We start from the raw sequence: 19,373 nt of genomic DNA, 5'->3' as shown, positions 1-19,373 counted from the left end.
ATATAAAATCAGAGGCAAAGACTGGTATTATGCTGCCACAGGACAAGCAGCACCTAGGGATATCACAAACTGGAAAAGAGAAGAAAGGATCCCCCCTTCAAGACTTCAGAGGGAGCAAAACCCTGCTAACACCTTAGTTTCAGATTTCTGGCCTCCAAAACTGTGAGACAATAAATTTCTGTTGTTTTAAGCCATGTAGTTTGTGCTAATTTGTTACAGCAGCACTAACAAACTAATAAACCCTATTAAAATGTTAGTGTAAATTTTACATCTTACCAATAACTTCTGAGGAAGTTATTAGACTATCATTTAAATAAAAGTACAGTAATAATATGCTTTCTGTTAAGGATTGATGTATGAATTGTATTTCTCTCAGGGAGGCTTACTTGTTGGCATTTGCTTGAGTTCCTAAAAATATTATCACACCTTCTGGTTTGTAAATTGTGGAGTAAAAATACAATCTTAGCCCCTTCCTCTCTTGGAAATAGTCCAAAGCCAATCATAAAAATTAAACATCAGAAAAGCAAATTCCTTTGATGAAATCAGAAGCCATCTAAAATCCAGAAGCACATTATATAAGACAGAACTTCCAAATATAAATGAAAACTACATGAAAGTGCAAGAAGAGGAAATTAAAGACACCACAGTTGCTGATCTCAGGTAATGCAGAGAATAATTCTCCAACATAAGTAACCACATCTTGGGGAGCAAATCCCTTTGGGGGAAAAATGGAAATAAGGTGTTTATTCTGACAACAGAAGTGCACTGGACCACATTTTCACAAGGTCTCAAGAAGTTGGGAAGGTGGGACTGACTGAATGAGAAATCACATAAATGAAGCAGATTTTCAGGACTCAACCTCCAGTTGAAGTGGAGGGTAAGGAGAGACATTCAGCAATGTGAGCTGTCCTTCAGAGTGGAAATAAAATGGCTGGGGAGAAGCAAAGGCTAAAAGAACTCATGCACACCATAGATCTGTGTCATTAAAAGTGTTTTCCATTAACCTGGAACACTGCTCTGGCCACTCCTATCTGCAAACCTCCTACAAATGGCTGGTCCAGGAAGAATGCACCCCATTTCAAAGTGAGTAATCATCATCATCATCATCGTCATCATCTAGCATAAAATATATACCAAAATACTGCAGAAGCAAACAAAATGGAAAAGGTATTTTTAAAAATAACACATGAATACCATAAGAAAAGTGTTGCCAGGGGAAAAAAAAAAAAGGTGAAAAATATTGCCACAAGAAAGATAAACATTTTAACCAAATATATTGTTTAAGAAAGGTTTCAGAAGGGGACGCCTGGGTGGCTCAGTTGTTAAGCGTCTGCCTTCGGCTCAGGTCATGATCCCAGAGTCCTGGGATCAAGCCCTGCATCAGGCTCCCTGCTCGCCGGGAAGCCTGCTTCTCCCTCTCCCACTCCCCCTGCTTGTGTTCTCTCTCTCGCTGTCTCTCTCTGTCAAATAAATAAATAAAATCTTTAAAAAAAAAAAAAGGTTTTGGAGGAAAAAATATAATTGCTTCTATTTAAAGAATACTCAAAAAAATGGATATAAAAGCTGAAGAAAGATATGGTGACACAATAGAGATCACTGCTTGAGTTGATGCAGCCCACAAAGACGTAAAGGGAAAAAAACTAAATTATTTGCAGAAATGAAGACGGAGTATGGGGCACTGAAAATAGGATTGATAAAAGTGAACATGAAACATAAAAAAGAAAGTTCAAAGGGATCAGAAGAAAAATGACAGACATAGGAAACAGGCAAAAGAAGAAAAGAAACAAAGTAATAGAATAAAAATATATTAAAAACATAGTTTAAGAAATAAACATTGAAATAAAATAAGACTAGAACCTTCAATTTGAAGGACATACTTTATATCAGGAAAAAAAAATTGTCACAGCATAATGCTCACCAAAACATATCTAAGAAATATTACAAGAATTCAGAAATAAAAAATCCTTTGAATAGCCAGGCAAAAAGAACAATATACCTATAAAAAGCAAAGCTGCAAGCTAAAAGGCAGTAGAGAAATGTCTATGAAAAATGAGCATGATGTAAGAATTTCATCCTAGCCTAGATGACACAATCAATAAGTAACTAATCAAAATTTTGAGAATGAGATGAAGTTGGTAAATGATGTAAGCAGCTGATTTCCACATCTTTTATAGTCAAGGGGAGTAATTCTCATTTGGAATTAGTAAATCACTTGGTACAAAAATAGGTATATTTAAAGTATGAATACCATGTATACTCTTTTTTAAGTTTTTATTTAAATTCCAGTACAGTTAACATACAGTGTAATATTAGTTCCCAGTGTATAATACAATGATTCAACACTTCCATACAACATCCAGTGCTCATCATAACAAGTGCCCTCCTTAATCCCCATCATCTATTTAACCCATCTCCCCACCAACCTCCCCTCTGGTAACCATCACTTTGTTCTCTATAGTTAATAGTCTGTTTCTTGATTTTGCCTTTCTCTTTTTTTTTTCCCTTTGCTCATTTCTTTTGTTTCTTAAATTCCACATATGAGTGAAATCATTATCATGTATACTCTTAATGTATACCTATACACTAAGAAAAAAACATATCTGATAAAATTGGGTGGTGGATAAAGGAGACAAGAAGGAAGAATAAATAGATACAAATTCCATTACTGTTCATAGGAAAGAGTCATAGTTATATATAAAGAAAGTATGTCTTCCACTTTTGAAATATTAACTGCTATGGGAATTGACTGCCTGTCACAAACAGCTAAAAAACTAGACAAAAGATTTATTATAAATAGATGGTAATTAGAAGCATGTGGTACTCTTCTAAGACTAGACAAACAGATCAATGAAACAGAATAAGACACAGCAACAGATCTATGCATATGTGGACATTTAGTATATGACAGAGGTGACCCAGAAGACCACTGGGTAAAGAGAGACTTTTCAATAAATATGTCTAGGACAATTGAGCATCACTATGGCAGCAGAGAGTGGGGAGATTGGGGAGGGAATGAAACTGGACCCTTCTCTCACACCTTACACAAAAATACACTTCAAAAATCTTAAAACCTAAATATAAACATAAAAACTATGAAAATTTAGAAGACATTAATGGACATTAATTTAATGACCTTTAGGTAGTGAAGGTTTTACACTGAAGTTTACAAACAAGATACAAAAGGAAATAGTCATAAAGGAAACACTGATAAATTCAATTTCTATTTGTCAAGGCACCATAAAAGAGTATACGAAGACAAGCCATAGAGATAGAGAAATTTTTTTCAACACATGCAACTGACAAAGACACAGTTTATGAAATTAAATGAGAAATTTTTAAAACTCAATAAGAAAAAGGCAACAACTCAAAAGAAAAATGGAAAAAAGTAATTAAACAAGATTTTTTTTTAACAGGAAATCCAAATGGCCAAGAAGCATATGATAAGAGTGTTCAATCTCATCAATAATCAGAGAAATTAAAATTTAAAAAAAAATTTAAAGATTCATTTATTTATTTGAGAGAGAGTGTGTGTATTTGCACATGCACAGGGAGGGGAGGGGCAAATGGAGAGGGAAGGAGAGAGAATCTCAAGCAGACTCCCTGCTGAGCACCGAGCCCCAGAAGGGCTTGATCCCAAGACCCTGAGGCCCCCAACCTGAGCCGGAACCAGGAGTCAGACCCTTAACCAATTCCACCACCCATGTGCCCCCAGTGTTTAAAAATTTTTAAATATGTGGGGCGCCTGGATGGTACAGTCAGTTAAGCATCCAACTCTTGATTTCAGCTCAGGTCGTGATCTCAAGGTCGTGGGATAGAGCCCCCATTTGGACTCCATGCTCAGTGCAGGGTCTGCTTGAGATTCTCTGTCCCTCTCCCTGCCCTCTTGCTTGTGCTCGCTCGCTGTTTCTCTTTAAAATAAATAAATAAATCTTTAAAAAAAGTTTTTAAACACTGAATCCCAACTGATAGGCACAAATTTACAATTTTAACAATTTCAAATGCTGAAGAGGATGTAGAACAATGAGACTGTTTATTCCCTGCAAGTGTGAACATGAATTAGTACCAACCTTGGAATACTGGAATTATTGAGAAGTTTAAGGTATACATAACCCATGAACCAGAAAATTCTCTCCTTGGTATATACCCTGGAGAACCCCTTGCAGATGCACAACGGCAGACATACACAGTAGTACTGATACAGCCCTAAAGTGAAAACAACTCAAATGTCCATCAAGGTAGACTAAATATTACATGATATATTCCTAAAATGGCATACTGTACATTAGTGAGAATGAACAAGCTACAGTAGTCCGTAACAGCATGGAAAATTTTTGCAAGCAGTATTGAGCAAAACAGACAGGGCATAAGAAATATATGCAGTATAATTTAATTTATATAAAATTTTTAAATAGGCACAAATAATTATCATTCTGGGTGGTAATACCAGAGAGAAAAGCATGGAAATTGTTATCACAAAACCAAAGCCGGTGGTTAACACTGAGGGCTGAGTAAGAGTGTTCTAATTGGGAAGAGACCGGGTGGGAGTGGGGGTACTGCTCACACAGGGTTAACTTTATAATTATTCATCACATCATACCAGATTTTCATTTATTCATTGGTCTCTCTCAGTCTATCATAGCAGGTTTTATTTGCAATATATTGTTGTGCTCTCTTGAGTATGGGAACACTTGCTGGGTGAGTGCAGATCCTCAGGTGTGCAGGTTGCACTCATTCACCAGATGCTCCTTGCTCTACAAACACAAATGGGACAGAGGGTGTCTGCAGTCACTAGGCTGGAACCTGGGAGTGGGTGGTCAAGACTCCATCCCGGGAGGGGAGGACAGGTAGGGAGGCAGGAGTTGGAACCACTTGTGAATTAAGGTTCCAAGCTTCCAATGCTTATTCTATTATCCTATCAGACTCACTTACAAACCACAAATTTAAAGGTAAGTTACTAGGAAGTTCAAGAGGGTGACCACAGAGCATTAATCCCCAGAACTGATTCCCTTCTGAGGGCGGAGTCCTGGGTGACAACAGTGTCACATGCCCATGAAGCCAGCCCCCTCACCATACATGTATATTTTCTGCACATCTCAGCATATGTGTTGTATTGTGTATGTGTATGTGTGAATGGAGGAAAGAAAAGAACAGATCACGCTTCTATTTCTTACTGCAAGTTCCTGAGCCGTAGGTGAGGTCTGAGAAGAAGGGAAATAAGAAGATCTGAAGTGATTATGCCATTAACTTTTTAAACTATCAGACTGAAGCTTATTTACCAAAATGTTCATACATCTGAATGTAGACCTGCGTGTTTAAAGGATGTTTTATAAATTAAGTATTAAATATTTATAATTAAGATCATGGGCAATTAATTCCACAGCATGCTAAGCGATTTAACATAACTGTCCTTGGCTATAATCCTGATGCCAAGAACCTTCTACTCTGATTCTAGTTTCTTTCTTTCCACTCACTTTAACTGAAAAAAATGTAATGTTTGGTGGGGCAATTTATAAGATCTAATAAAAGTGGATACAAATAGATTATGTCGTCTAATGTATGACAATTCAGATTTCCAAAGGGAAATGAGATGGAAAGAAACCAAGTAGGTGTTCTACCTTTGTCACCCTCATTTAATTCTCTCACAATAATACTGAAAGACACATACAAATATCTCATTTCTACAAAAGAACACTGAGGTTGGGAAGGGTAAATATCCTTACCAAGATCATCCATCTACTAAGTGGATATATATATTCTGATCAGACTACAAATTTGTATGACCTATCTTTGCTACCTTTTTTTCTTCTTTTTTTTTAAACATTTACTGTCCATTTACTATGTGCCAAGAATGAGAGATCGATGTCCACTACAACCCAAAATCCAAGGTTGTGTTCTTAGTCCAGTAATGTGTGGCTATGTGCACTTGAAATATGGCTAGTATGAACTGAGTTGTGCTGTATTTTAAATCATACACCAGATTTCAAAGACAGTAAGAAAAAAGGAATGTAAAATATGATACTAATAATCTTTCATACTGATTATATATAAATGGTAAATTTTATATATATTAGGTTAAAGTAAATGTGTTTAAAATTTATTTCATCTGTTTCTCTTATTTAATGTGGCTACTAGAAAATTTAAATTATAAGTATGTCTCACATTTTATTTCTATTGTACATCATTGGTCTAAAGATGCCCTTTCAGTCTTGCTTCAAGATACACAAATGAATTACCTACTTGTGATTATTAAATGTTATATTTCAAGATTATTTTGAATAGGAAGTATCTGTAATACACTATGTAATGTATCTTCCTGCCACCATCAATACTTATAGATGATATATTTAATCTCTTGAAATTTCAGAAATTAGCTTAACTAAAAGTAGCTAAACCCTGTTGGTTTTCCTTTTCCTGATAGACCATACAATGAACAGAGAGAGATACCTGGATTCAAGACACAGGTATTCCTGTAATGGAATGAAAAGGGCTTTTTCACATACTTCAAGTATCTCTTTGAGATTTGCTGAACACTTTTAATATCAGAGTATGCATTTCTCCCAGCATGAAAATTTTTTATTATTTAGAATTGGGTATATTAAAAACACTTTTTACATTTTCCTACAGAAGATGAGCCAAGGTGCATTTTCAGACAATAAAACACTTGTATTTTTATGAAATGTCTATTAACGTGAGCAGTGGGGAATAATGTAAGAAAGCTATCTTTCCTATTATATTGTTACATACTGAAACAGCAATACAAATAATTTACAATTCAACATAAAGGCTAACACTCTAAAACTGTACATGATATAGTAACATTATTGATAAATTTGTAAGACTGATTGAAAATGTACTTCTAAAAATACGTATAACAGTGAGAAACACCATATTTAGATTACATGGGATCAGATGTAGAAAAACTCTCAAAAATCACACAAATTGACACAACCCTTTAGTTCATAACATTGTATGTACTACAAATTACTCATTTTATAAGCCCATCCTATATTGAATCACTCTGTTTTATCATGAAATATAGCCTTAAAATATCCCAATGTTAGGGGCACCTGGCTGGCTCATTCAGTGGAGAATGAGACTCTTGATCTTGGGGTCATGAATTCAAGCCCCACGTTAGGTGTGGAGTTTACTTTAAAAAAAAGAAAAGATATTGAAGAAATTATCCCAATTTTATATTTAAAGAGCAAAATATTCATAAATACGTATAAGACAATATGAACATATATAAAGCAATACAACAAAATGGAATAAGAACTGGAAATCAGAAGCCTGATACTTGTGAGATTTGAGCTACTTGCAAACTTTTTAATATTTAGTTTCTTCATCTGAACAATGGGAAAAGTTAGATCAGCTATGCCTGAATAGCCCATGAGAATCAAGGACACAACATGTAAAAAGAAACTTATTACCAGTAAGGAATGATACAAATTATATTATTATTATATTAAGAACAAATTTATTCTATTATTTTATTATAAACATCTATCCTTCAGTTGATGTTTTTAGTAGCCACTGAGGCATAAAATAAAATAACAAAAATATTTGGAATATCTTAAGTTTCAGCTTTTTCAAATCATTTTTAGAATCGCCTTGGTATAAAATAATAATTGACATTACATCAATAAATGAAAATACTTATGAGAAGGTACTTGATGATCACAGTAGAATTGGGGGAGATAGGTGACCACAGAATCAAAATGCAAGAAGCGACAGTCTAGGGCGCCTGGGTGGCTCAGTTGGTTGGGCAACTGCCTTCGGCTCAGGTCATGATCTTGGAGTCCCTGGATGGAGTCCCACATCGGGCTGCCTGCTCAGTGGGGAGTCTGCTTCTCCCTCTGACCCTCCCTATTCTCGTGCTCTCTCTCTCTCAAATAAATAAATAAAATCTTTAAAAAAAAAAAAGAAGTGACAGTCTAAATGTACACAAGGCAAGCATCATCTCCCTCCCACTCCACCTGTTATAATACAGTGGATTCCTGAATTAAACTGAATCTATTTAGAATGTTTAGAACTTATTATTTTGGGGCAAGAAAAAGCACCTTATGAAAGATAGCAAAAAGGGAACCAAGAAGAAAGTGATTGATCCATTTTCTAAGAAAGATTGGTATGATAGAAAAGCACCAGCTATGTTCAATATAAAAAATATTGGGAAAACACTAGTCACGAGAACTCAAGGAACCCAAATCGCATCTAATGGCCTCAAGGGTCATGTTTTTGAAGTGAACCTTGCTGATCTGTGGAATGATGAAGTTGCACTTAGAAAATTCAAGCAAATTACTGAGGATGTTCAGGGCAAAAACTGCCTGGCTGATTTCCATGGCATGGATCTTACCCATGACAAAATGTATTCCGTGGTCAGAAAATGGCAGACCATACTGAAGTTCATGTTGATGTCAAGACTACTGATGGTTATTTGCTTCATCTATTTTGTGTTGGTTTTACCAAAAAAAACTAACAATCAGATTCAGAAGACCTCTTATACTCAGCACCAACGGGACCTCCAAATTCAGAAAAAGATGATGGAAATCCATGACCTGAGAGGGGCAGACAAATGACTTGAAAGAAGTGGTCAATAAATTGATTCCAGACAGCACTGGAAAAGACACAGAAAGACTTGTCAGTCTATTTATCCACTCCAGGATGTCAGAAAAGTAAAAATGCTCAAGAAGCCCAAGTTTGAATTGGGAAAGCTCATAGAGTGAAGGTAGTAATTCTGGAAAACCTACTGGGGATGAGAACAGTGCTAAAGTTGATTGAGCTGATGGATAGGAGCCACCAGTCCAAGAATCTGTTTAAAATTCAGACATTTAATGGTGAAAAAAAATCTTGTGATGTTTAAAAAAGAAAAAGAATTTATTATTTTTAAAAAATCTACTTTCCATTTCTACAATGAGTTGAAAATGCCTCTCTAACCCCTTCCCTTCAGTTGGCTTCGCATAGTGTCCGAAGGCAGGAACAAAGAACATGGCGTTTCCTCCTCTGATAAACTGAGTGCTGTGGACTGAATTGTGTTCCCCCCCAAACTCATATGTTGAAGCCCTTACCCCCAGGGTGATAGTATTTGGAGATGGTGCCTTTGGCAATTAGGTTTAGATGAGGTCACGAGGATGGGGCCCTCATGATGAGATTATTGCCCCTATTAAGATTGACCAGAGAGCTCTCTCCCTCTCTGAATGTGTGCTCTCAGAAAAGGCCATATGACAAAACAGACAGAAGGCAGCTGTCTGCAAGCCAGGAAGAGAGCTCTCATCAGAACCTGAATATGCAGACACTTTCAGCCTTCAGAACTGTGAGAAAATATTTCTGCTGTTTTAGCCACCCAGTCTATGGTATTTTGTTACAGCAACCCAAGCTAACTAGTTCCTGAATAACCTCTGATGGGGTGGGCAGGTGAAGAAGCTCGAGGGAGTTTTCTGCACTGGCATATGGGTGAGAATTCCCTTATAGTTGTTGAGAGAAAATGAAATGGATGCTCATGTCCAATTAATGAAAGAAAACTATTATCTTAGACTTAACTAGAAAAAAAAAATTTAAGTATTGCCGCTAGGTTTTAAAAAGATGCAAAGGAACAAAATTGGAAGGAAATAAACCAAGTTGTTAAGCATGGCTGTCAGAGGGTAGTGGCATTAACGGACAAGATTTTTCTTTTTTATTTTTTTTTTTCCAAATTGTTCTTTAATATGGTTCTATGTATTTTTATATTTATTTATTTATTTTTAAAGATTTTATTTATTTATTTGACAGAGAGACGGAGAGAGGGAACACAAGCAGGGGGAGTGGGAGAGGGAGAAGCAGGCTTCCCGCAGAGCAGGGAGCCCGACATAAGGCTCGACCCCAGGACCCCGGGATCATGACCTGAGCTGAAGGCAGACGCTTAACGACTGAGCCACCCAGGCGCCCTGTGTTTTTATAATAGAAAAAAAAAAATGAAACCTAACATTTGGCTAGTGATCTCAATACAATATGAGTCTAACAGCAAGGGTTTTGTTTATTTTAAGCTATGTTCACAGGGGAACAAAAGCTATTTATAAAGCGTTTTTTGAGTTCCCAAATGTCTACCTTTCTATTGGCTCTTTTTAAAGGGGAAGTGTTGCCCTCCTAAAACTCAACCCTTTTATTGAGAGAAGATTCTGTCACAGTAATTGAGAATAATAATACCATATGTAACATATTTTAAAAAATGTTCATTGTGGGATGCCTGGGTGGCTCGGTCGGTTAAGCGCCAGCCTTCGGTTCAGGTCATGATCACAGAGTCCTGGGAGCGAGTCCCACATTGGGCTCCCTGCTCAGTGGGGAGTCTGCTTCTCCCTCTCCCACTGCCGCTCCCCCTGCCTGTGCTCTCTCTCTCTCTCTCTGACAAATAAATAAATAAAATCTTTAAAAAAATAAAAATGTTCATTATAATGAGTAAATGCTGAAGGAAAATCAAATAATAAATATTAGGTTCTCAAAGAAAGTGCTCACTCAGAGCTGACCAATATGAGAGCAGGAAAATATAATGTTTAATAGAAATTCATGAAATAGAAAGGAATACACTACAAAGAAAATTAGAAAAGCTAAAAGCTGTTTCTTCTAAAATAAATAAATAAATAAAAATAAATAAAGTTGACAGACCTTCAGCACAAATGACCCAAGAGAAAAAGGAAGGGAATGTGGGAGAGAGAGAAAACCTAAATAATTAATATAGAAAATTAGAAAGGAGACATCAGTATAACTGTTATTATGGACAAGTTTATGGCAATACTTTTGACAATTTAGACATATTTCTATAAACATAACTTACAAAAACTGACAAAAGATGAAAATAGTTTCATCAGTCATAATTTTATTAAAGACATTTAATCTGTGATTTTAAAATTCCATATAAAGAAATCTCCAGGCCAGGTGGCATCAATACTGATTTTCCCCCAACATTTAAGAAAAAAATACCACAATCTTACACAAATTCTTCCAGACAAACAAACAAAGAGGGAATAGGGAATCTTTTCCAACCTATCATATAATGTCAGTACCTCAATGCCAAATCCTGACAAGAACATTATAAACAAGGAAAATTACAGGTCATTTCTCTTTTCGATGTAAGTTTAAAAATCCTCAACAGAATATCAACAAATTAAATTCAAGTTAGGTTTATTCCAAGGTTGAAGAATAGTTTAACATCTGAAAATCAATGAGCATAATTCATTACATTAAAAGAACAAAGGAGAGAAATCATATAATCATCTTAAGAAATCAAAATAAAATCATCTGATAAAATTCAACATTGACTCATGATAAAAACCTCTTAACTAAGCAAGAACTTTTTAAAATAATATAGAGAGGCTTTAACAAATACTATACATTATACTTAATGCTTATATATATATATATATAATAATTCCTTCTGAGATAGGAATTGAGAAAAGAAAGCTGCTCACCATTTCTGTGTTACATTGTGCAGACAGGGGGGTTAACAAATGCTATAAAGTAAAAAAAAATAAGAAAATGTCTAAAATAGAAAAGAACAAAAAACTGTCATCATTCAAGGACAACATGATTGTGTATTTAGAAAATCTAGAAGGATCAACAGATAAACCAGATAAACTATTAGAAGTTATGCTAATTTATAAAGTCCGTAAGATATAAGGTCCATGTAAAAAAGATCAACAGTATTTCTATATTGTAGAAAAGCGGGTAGGGTCTGAAATAAAATTTAAAATAGCATTTAAAATAGAACCAGAAATGTCAAATGCATAGAAATAAATCTAAAAAAAGATGCAGAAAACTATCAAATATTATTGAGACTTTAAAAAGGCCTATATATATAAAAGGATATATCATCTGTATTTCATTCTGAAAAATTATGTTTCTTTCAATTCTTGATTTACCTGGAGGCAGGTAAATCTAAACAAACATCATCTTTATATTAACAATTATGGCATGGCTTGTGAGATTAAAGTTAAAAAAAGACAAAATTGAAATAATGTATAATGATAGTAAGAAATTCAGAATAGAGAAAGAACAAACCAGCAAGTACTTCATAGTCACTTTTTTGTCCCAAAGAAGGTAACATTTGTGTTAAATTTTACTATATTTAAATTGATATTATTTATCAAAGACACCTTAAAGAAAGTGAAAAGACTAGCCACAGTATAACTAACAAAGGATTAGTATCAAAAATTTAATAGAACTCCTCCAAATCTAGCAATCTAGGGTGGAAGCAAAAGGATAGGATTCTGGAAGGGCACATAAGTAGATGTCAATAGCTATCAATATTATTTAAAAAAAAATAGGAAATAAAAAATAAAAGAGCGCAATCCATGAACAAGTGATAATAATGCATCATGATAAAAAGGAATTCTATTAATCTAATTCTGGATTCCTGAGGCCTAATAAATACATGTACACATATATATGATTGATTGGTTGATAAGGAAAGGGAGAGAAGTGATACCAATGTTTTGTTGTTTGTTTGTTTTAACTAGGAAAGTTCTAAGCTACCAAGAACAGGTATGAGCCCTAAAAACAAACTACTCTAAATAATATTAATTATTATTTCTTATGGAATCAGACTTTCTTATATTTTCTGGTTTTATTATTTTTATGCTTTCCTGCCAGTTCAGCCAGGTTTTTAATCTTATCTTTTAATATTTAACCAGCATTTTTAAGTGTTCTGTACCCAAAAGTCTTTCTCTGCATAGTTGTTCACCATGTTCTCAGAAACACACACACACACACACCTGTATTTTTTTTCAGCTATATTTTTTATTCAAAATGAAAACAACATATTTGAGCTCCATGGGTGAAAATATTTATTCTAATAAATTAGATAAATCTCTTCATTAAATAGAAAAAAAATAAATATGAAAACTGGTACCAGTCTTTTAGAAAATAAAATAGTATCTTCACTCATCCAACAAAATATAGTGAGCACTTCCTACATGCCAAGAATGATTCTGGATCCAAGGGATTTAGTAGTGAATAAATCAGTCAAAACTATCTGCCTTCATGGAGCTGACATTCTAGCAGGAGGAGGCAGACAAAATCAGATAAATAAAAGAAGCAACATGTCCTGAGACCTCAAGTGTTAGAGATCAAAGTAAAGCAGGAGAGGTAAACCATGCTGGCAGGAATGGCCTCACTAATAAGGAGGCATTTGGACAAAAGCCCAAAAGTGGTCAAGGAGTGATGCTTTCCAGGCAAAGAGAACACCACCTACAAAGTTCCTGCATTGGACATATTAGATTTGAAGTGCCTATTTACAAATCAAGTAGAAATGCTGATTAAGCAGTTGAATGTGAGCTGGAGTTCAGGAGAATAACCAGGCTGGAGATACGTTTGGAGTCATCAGCATATAAATGATATTTAAAGACACAGATTGGTTGAAATTACCAAGGGAATGAGTATATCTAGAGAAGAAATTCAAAAATTTTCGGCCAGACTTCTATGAGCACTGAGGGCCCCAAGACTCTTAGTGGGACTAAAAATATTTTTAGAGTTTAAAGGGTGATCTGGTTGGATGGTAGTGCTCTTCAAAGTCAGGTTTTGGAAAAATTTCAAAGGTATAACTATCAGAGAATATATGTAGTATGATGGAAGGTAAAATCATTGGACGAAAAGAGCTCAAGGAATGGAGAAGCCAATGAATCAGACCGCTTATTGGACACCAAAATCACAGTTCTTACAAGACTAGCACTAGAGAAAGTCACAAGGACCCAGGGGCTAAATTCTTTAAGATATGAGAGAATGGATACAAATCAACAGACTAAGAAGAAGAGATAATGGAAGATATCCTTTGATGACATGGGATTCAAAGCTGGGTGTGTTAGAGAAAGGGAGAACGGTCTGGAAACAGTATGAGGAATAAGGAGGTCACTTCCCCATCTCCAATCCCAGATGGGTGAGGCATGGGAGAGGAGACCATCACCACTTGAGAGCGCAGCAGAGGAAGAAATGTCCTCAGGGCTGGAGACAGAGCATAGATTTCAGTAAGACCAAGAGGTGAAGGGAACACTTAGCAGAGGGTAAAGATTTAGGGTTTTTGCTGGTTACTGGCTATGAGTTCAGGGAGAACAGTAAACATGTTTTAAGAGCAAAAAAGGTAAGGGATAAGATCACAAAAAAAGGCATACAGAGTTAGAGAGATTTCCTTGGTCAATGATTTTGGAGAGAGATTTCAATATCTGAGAAGCAGTCATACAGGAAAAGGAAATTTTCTAACCTTTCATTCCTTTCATTGAAGGCAGTCATTCTTTCCTCAAAGATTACAGATGATGCAAATATAACCCAGAGAATTGAACGGATTCACACCAAGCCACACAACTGAGTTGGATCTCATGTAGAACAAGGTGGGCTTTTTGGAAACATTTCCCTTCTTCCCAGAACTTTATATTGAAAAATCCTATTAAAGAATTCCTACCATGGGCCTATTCCCTTAGAATCATAAAAATGGAGAAAAAGCTTTGAAATTACTGGTGAAAGGGGTGCCTGAGGAATATCAGTTTCAGTGTGACCTGCCAAATTTATTGAAATAGCAGAGTAAACAGGCAGATTCAAGGTCTAGAACAGGATGCCAACAACGACAATGACAAAAATAGCTGAATGCAGGAAAGGCCACAGTGACTGTGTTTATACAATAACAATAAACCTCACTTCCTGAGTTCTGTGCCATGATAGTTTAAGTTAGTGTGGTACAGAGGTTTGTCTTGTGCTTCTAGTAATACATCCTTTAGGATCGGTCACTGAACGTTTTCAAGTCTATTATGTTTTACTATTTACACGTTTTCAAGTCTATTATGTTTTACTATTTACATCTAGGGAACTGAGGCTAATAGTCAAAGCTCAATTTTATTAAGCACCAGGATGTAATGTAATCTAAAAATTTTGAGGTTGGTACTGTGATTATTCCCCCATTTAATCAATGAGGAAACTGAGTCATGGAGTGATTAAGTAACTTAGATGAGGTTTTCCAGCTAGAAACTGGCAGAGCCAGAATTCTAACCTCATTAGAGTGACTAGAATAACTTCAGTGCCTGCTCTACTGTGCTATATAGGAGTCCCCTTTATCTGCACTTTCACTTTCTGTGGTTTCAGTTATCTGCAGTCAACCAGGATCCGGAAGCAGATGATCCTCCTTCTGACATACGGTCAGAAGGTCAATAGAAGCCTAACGCTGTATCATGATGCCTACGTCATTCATCTCACTTCCTTGCATCAGTAGGCATTTTATCACCTCACATCATCACAGGAAAAAGGTGAGTACAGTACAATAAGATATTTTGAGAGAGAGACCACATTCACATAATTTGTATTACAGTATATTGTTATAATTGTTCTGTTATTATTAGTTGTTAATCTCTTATTGTGCCTAATGTATAAATTAAACTTTACCAGAGATATGTATGTATAGGAAAACACATACTATATATAGGGTTCGGTACTGTCTGCAGTTTCAGGCATCCACTGGGGGTTTTGGAATATCTTAACCTTCAGATAAAGGGGGACTACTGTACCACTTTAAAAGTCAAGGCTTCAAGTAGTATAAAGTATATACATTTATATGTAATATAACATAATTATTATATATCATATATAATAATATATATAGGTCAAATGAATAGAAATCATGACTTTGTCTTAACTCCCATGTTCTAATCTCCTTTCCTTTTTCCTTTAATAAGAATAATTCATTTATTCTAAAAAAGAATTGGGCAATTTTAATTTAAGGGCCCAGTAATTTACCATACACCCCTGAGAAAACCACAAGATCTGCATTCCCTCACAATTTAAGCTACATTCTCTTATTAAATAGACCTCAGTGACTGTTTCAGACATTCAGTGAAGCTGTAGCTTACTAAACAGTGTTAATAATGGTGTGGAGAAAAAGCTTTGTCGGATAAATTTGTAGATTAAAGCCATAAAATGAACTAAAAAATTAACATGAATTCTAAAAAGTATTCGTAAAGTATTCATCATTTTCACCCAAGACACAAAACCAGGACCACACCTAGGTTATTCAAAAAGAAAATCAACATCTTTCATATTTCTCTAATAGCTTACATAAAGTAAGTTGCTGGCCACAAGACTTCAGATATTTCTGTTCTCATTAAAAAAAAAAATGTTGCTATTATAAAAGAGTGGTTTGGCTGAAAACAAAGCAAAATAAAACAATACTTCATATACAACAAAGCAATGATGAAATTCCCATTCTTATTTGATTAAAAGTACATTTCGTTTTAAGGAAAAAAGAACAGCTACCCTATAGCATTTGGAAATAATATTTATATTGAAATTTTTTACACTTTCAGCATGTTCAACCTTCCAACTCCCCATGAAGTTATATGAGTATTGAGAGACTTATATCATAAAACTAATAATCTGTCCAACAATTTGGTTTTAAAGCATATAAGCTAAATGTATAACCTTTTACTTATTTTTATGGTATCTCTGCAGTCTAAACATAATCAGTGTAAACCAGAATTGTAAAAAAAAAAAAAGGGTCCAGTGCCATTCTTTTGCATGTTTATATTTGTTGTTGTTTTTGTATTTTACTTACTTCCCAAATTCAGTTTTCTTTTAGCAGTTATCAAATTTTAGCCTACTATGCACAAACAGACACACAGATACATAGAAATATATTCCATTTGGGGGACTTCTTTTAATTTGTCTTCATTTATTCATTCATTCAACAAATGTTTATTAATGCCTAATGTGTGCCTGTCACTGTGATAACTACAAGGAGACTTTAGCTTCTATGAAGCTATGCCTCTATTAGTAAATAGTTCAGATATTTCAGGAGAACATTTTTGCATGGACAGAACATTTAGCAAATCTCAGAACACATCCTGTAGGTGACTGCCCCATTCTGCTGGCCTTCTACTCACAATTTCACAATAATCTGCAGCTAGTAACTGAGATTCTCTCAACGAATGTTTTAGAAAGATTTTCTGTCTTTTCTTTAGCATTAAACAAACAGTGGTCAAGCCCCTGTATGGTAAGCTCCATGTATATGGAAAATGACTTAAATTTCTACATTCGGAGTAAAGCCATGAGAATTACTGAACCCTTCAATGAGCTTAGAGCCAGCTCTGTGAGGGTGCCTCTAAATAAATGTGATTTATCTGAGTTCAATGGTATTTGAAAAGAGAGGCTTTTATCAATGCTTAGTACGATTGTGAATAAACTCTAAATGTCACAGAACTTTCACTTATGAGGTAGTTAAAGGCTGCAAACCTCAGCTTTCAGGATTATCAGATTTCAAGATTATTATCTATTAAAACTATTTCACCCATTAGATCCTATGCTTTATGAAGAATTTTTGACAGCATTTACTTCTTCATATACATATTCAATTCTAGACTCAATTGAGACCCACCCATTATTTATACTACCTCGGGCCTAAACTATCTAATCAAGCCTGAAAAGAATTCAAGCTATGGATCAATTCAACATTCAAAAATTTTAAACATTTACATGTGTTCGAGATTCTGACATTATATTCACAATATTAAAAGTTTTGGTGAATATTGGTTGGATTAATGAAAATGTGTTACTTGAGCCTCCATCTGATGCTTGAATTCCTTTTAAAATAATACACACAGCGAAATGCTGGTAAAATTGTAGTTGGATAAAGGAAATTTTATGCAAGTGCCTTAAGAACTTGAGGAGTTTCTTCTGCAAATTTTCAAAATTTTTTTCCAAAATCAGTCAAAGTCCCACTCTACAAAAAGAGTTTTCTCTTAATGACAGCCTGAAGCTCAAGAACATGAGTAATAAGTTAAAATGAGGAAAACTACAAAATAGTTTGAATCAATAGCCCCCTAGGTCTTCAAGTAACTCACCAAGTTCCAAAGAATTTCTCAATCACACTTACAGGACTTTAAAGAATTATCTATATTTTCTTTTGAAGAATTATGTATTTTTTAAACAACAATAACTGAACTATAGAGAGGCTTTTTAAATTATAAGAATTTAAACTTATAATTTCTTAAAGCCTTTAATATTCACACACATTAAAAACATCCAATCTCTTAAGTTCTAATAAAAGAGCTGAAAATGAGTTATTAGTAGTTGTTTCTGAAATCTCTTTATCTTTTGACATGGTATTGAAAGGAAATACTAGCTGTTTGACACTACATTTTAAGAATGCAAAAATAATGAAAATCATTGTGTTGCTATTAACACTAATGCAATGAGACTCACCATATTCTTTCAGAAGCCCCATGGAAGAGGAAGTCATGGGTTGTAAGGGCAAGCCAAGGTTGATGATGGGGGTGGCAAATGGTGAGACCAATGATCTGTTTCCAAAACATAAAGTTAGAGCTTTGAGTGATTTATAGTCCCTATTTTGTAATACAGACTTTCTAAACCAATGTTATAGGACTAGATGCTAATCACAGAGAGGAAACCACTTGTCTTCTATCAATAGAGACTAAACATGTTGTACTCTCAGTGCTCTGCAGAGTAAGAGGCATGCAGTAGGCCCTCTATAAACGTTATTGAAAGCATATAAATATTTATATATCATTATATTATATAATAAATGTATAATATTTATTGAATGAAGACAAAATAATACCAAATTTTGCTGGCTCTGAGCATGGATAACAAACAGGAACATTTGCTTTCTAAATGAAAACAAAAATCAGAAAAATGAACAAGCATCATATCTATTTCTTCTGTTTTGCAAGATTTTAAGTAACATGTTTTCCTATCGTGACTTGGCGAGCTTCAACCAAGTCAGCTGAATCAAAAACTATGAACCATGCAGAAATTTTAGAAAATGTACATAAACAAAAGGAAGAAAATAAAAATGACCCCTAATTCACCACCCTAATATTTTAGTCATAATTTTAACCCTTAAATGCTTCCTAGGGGCCAGGCACTATTCTAAGCCCCATCTGTGTCTTACTACATTTAATCCTCACAACAATACTCTGGGTTTTTACTATTATTACACCCATTTTATAAATGAAGACACTAAGACAATTAGGGGTTAAGTAGTATATAGTTCAAATTATCCCAGCTAGAAATGGGTGGAGCCAGGATTTGAATCCAAGCAGTGGGACCTCAAGAACTAAACTCCTTATTACTATTTTATACTAACTCCATTTGTCATAATTAACATGTGTAATATATAACCTTCTCTATGTTTACGTGCACATAAAATGTACATGAACATTTTAGCCTATTTTTTGCACTTAATATCGTGAATATCTTTATTTGTAAATGTACAAAGATGTACATTGTCATTTTGACCCCTTACAGAGCATTCCACTGTATGGATTTAACATACTGATGGTTTATTTACCAATCTTCTTTGGCTGGATATCTGGGTTGCTTCTACTTTTTTGGTATTTATAAACAAGGATGAAAAT

General features: G+C 34.7%; 1 long non-coding RNA gene and 1 pseudogene across 2 annotated transcripts in view; one reads left to right on the top strand and one right to left on the bottom strand.

Moving 5' to 3' along the window:
• The window catches only part of LOC145720095 (uncharacterized), a 40,618-nt gene extending 21,931 nt beyond the window's left edge, over positions 1–18,687 (bottom strand). The window contains exon 1 of one of the 2 annotated variants that reach the window (XR_014142816.1): positions 18,199–18,687. This is a non-coding gene — a long non-coding RNA (uncharacterized LOC145720095). Of the gene's footprint in view, positions 1–16,552; positions 17,954–18,198 lie in introns of those variants that run through there. The other variant, XR_014142817.1, reaches the window with a different exon arrangement.
• On the top strand, positions 8,061–8,814 carry LOC102744918 (small ribosomal subunit protein eS1 pseudogene; annotated as a pseudogene).
• Positions 18,688–19,373: the final 686 nt, after the last annotated feature.

Source organism: Leptonychotes weddellii, chromosome 2 (genome assembly GCF_054177405.1).
Source record: "Leptonychotes weddellii isolate Sample4059 chromosome 2, ASM5417740v2, whole genome shotgun sequence".
Classification (NCBI taxonomy): domain Eukaryota; kingdom Metazoa; phylum Chordata; class Mammalia; order Carnivora; family Phocidae; genus Leptonychotes; species Leptonychotes weddellii.
This window is presented reverse-complemented; position numbering and strand designations above follow the sequence as displayed.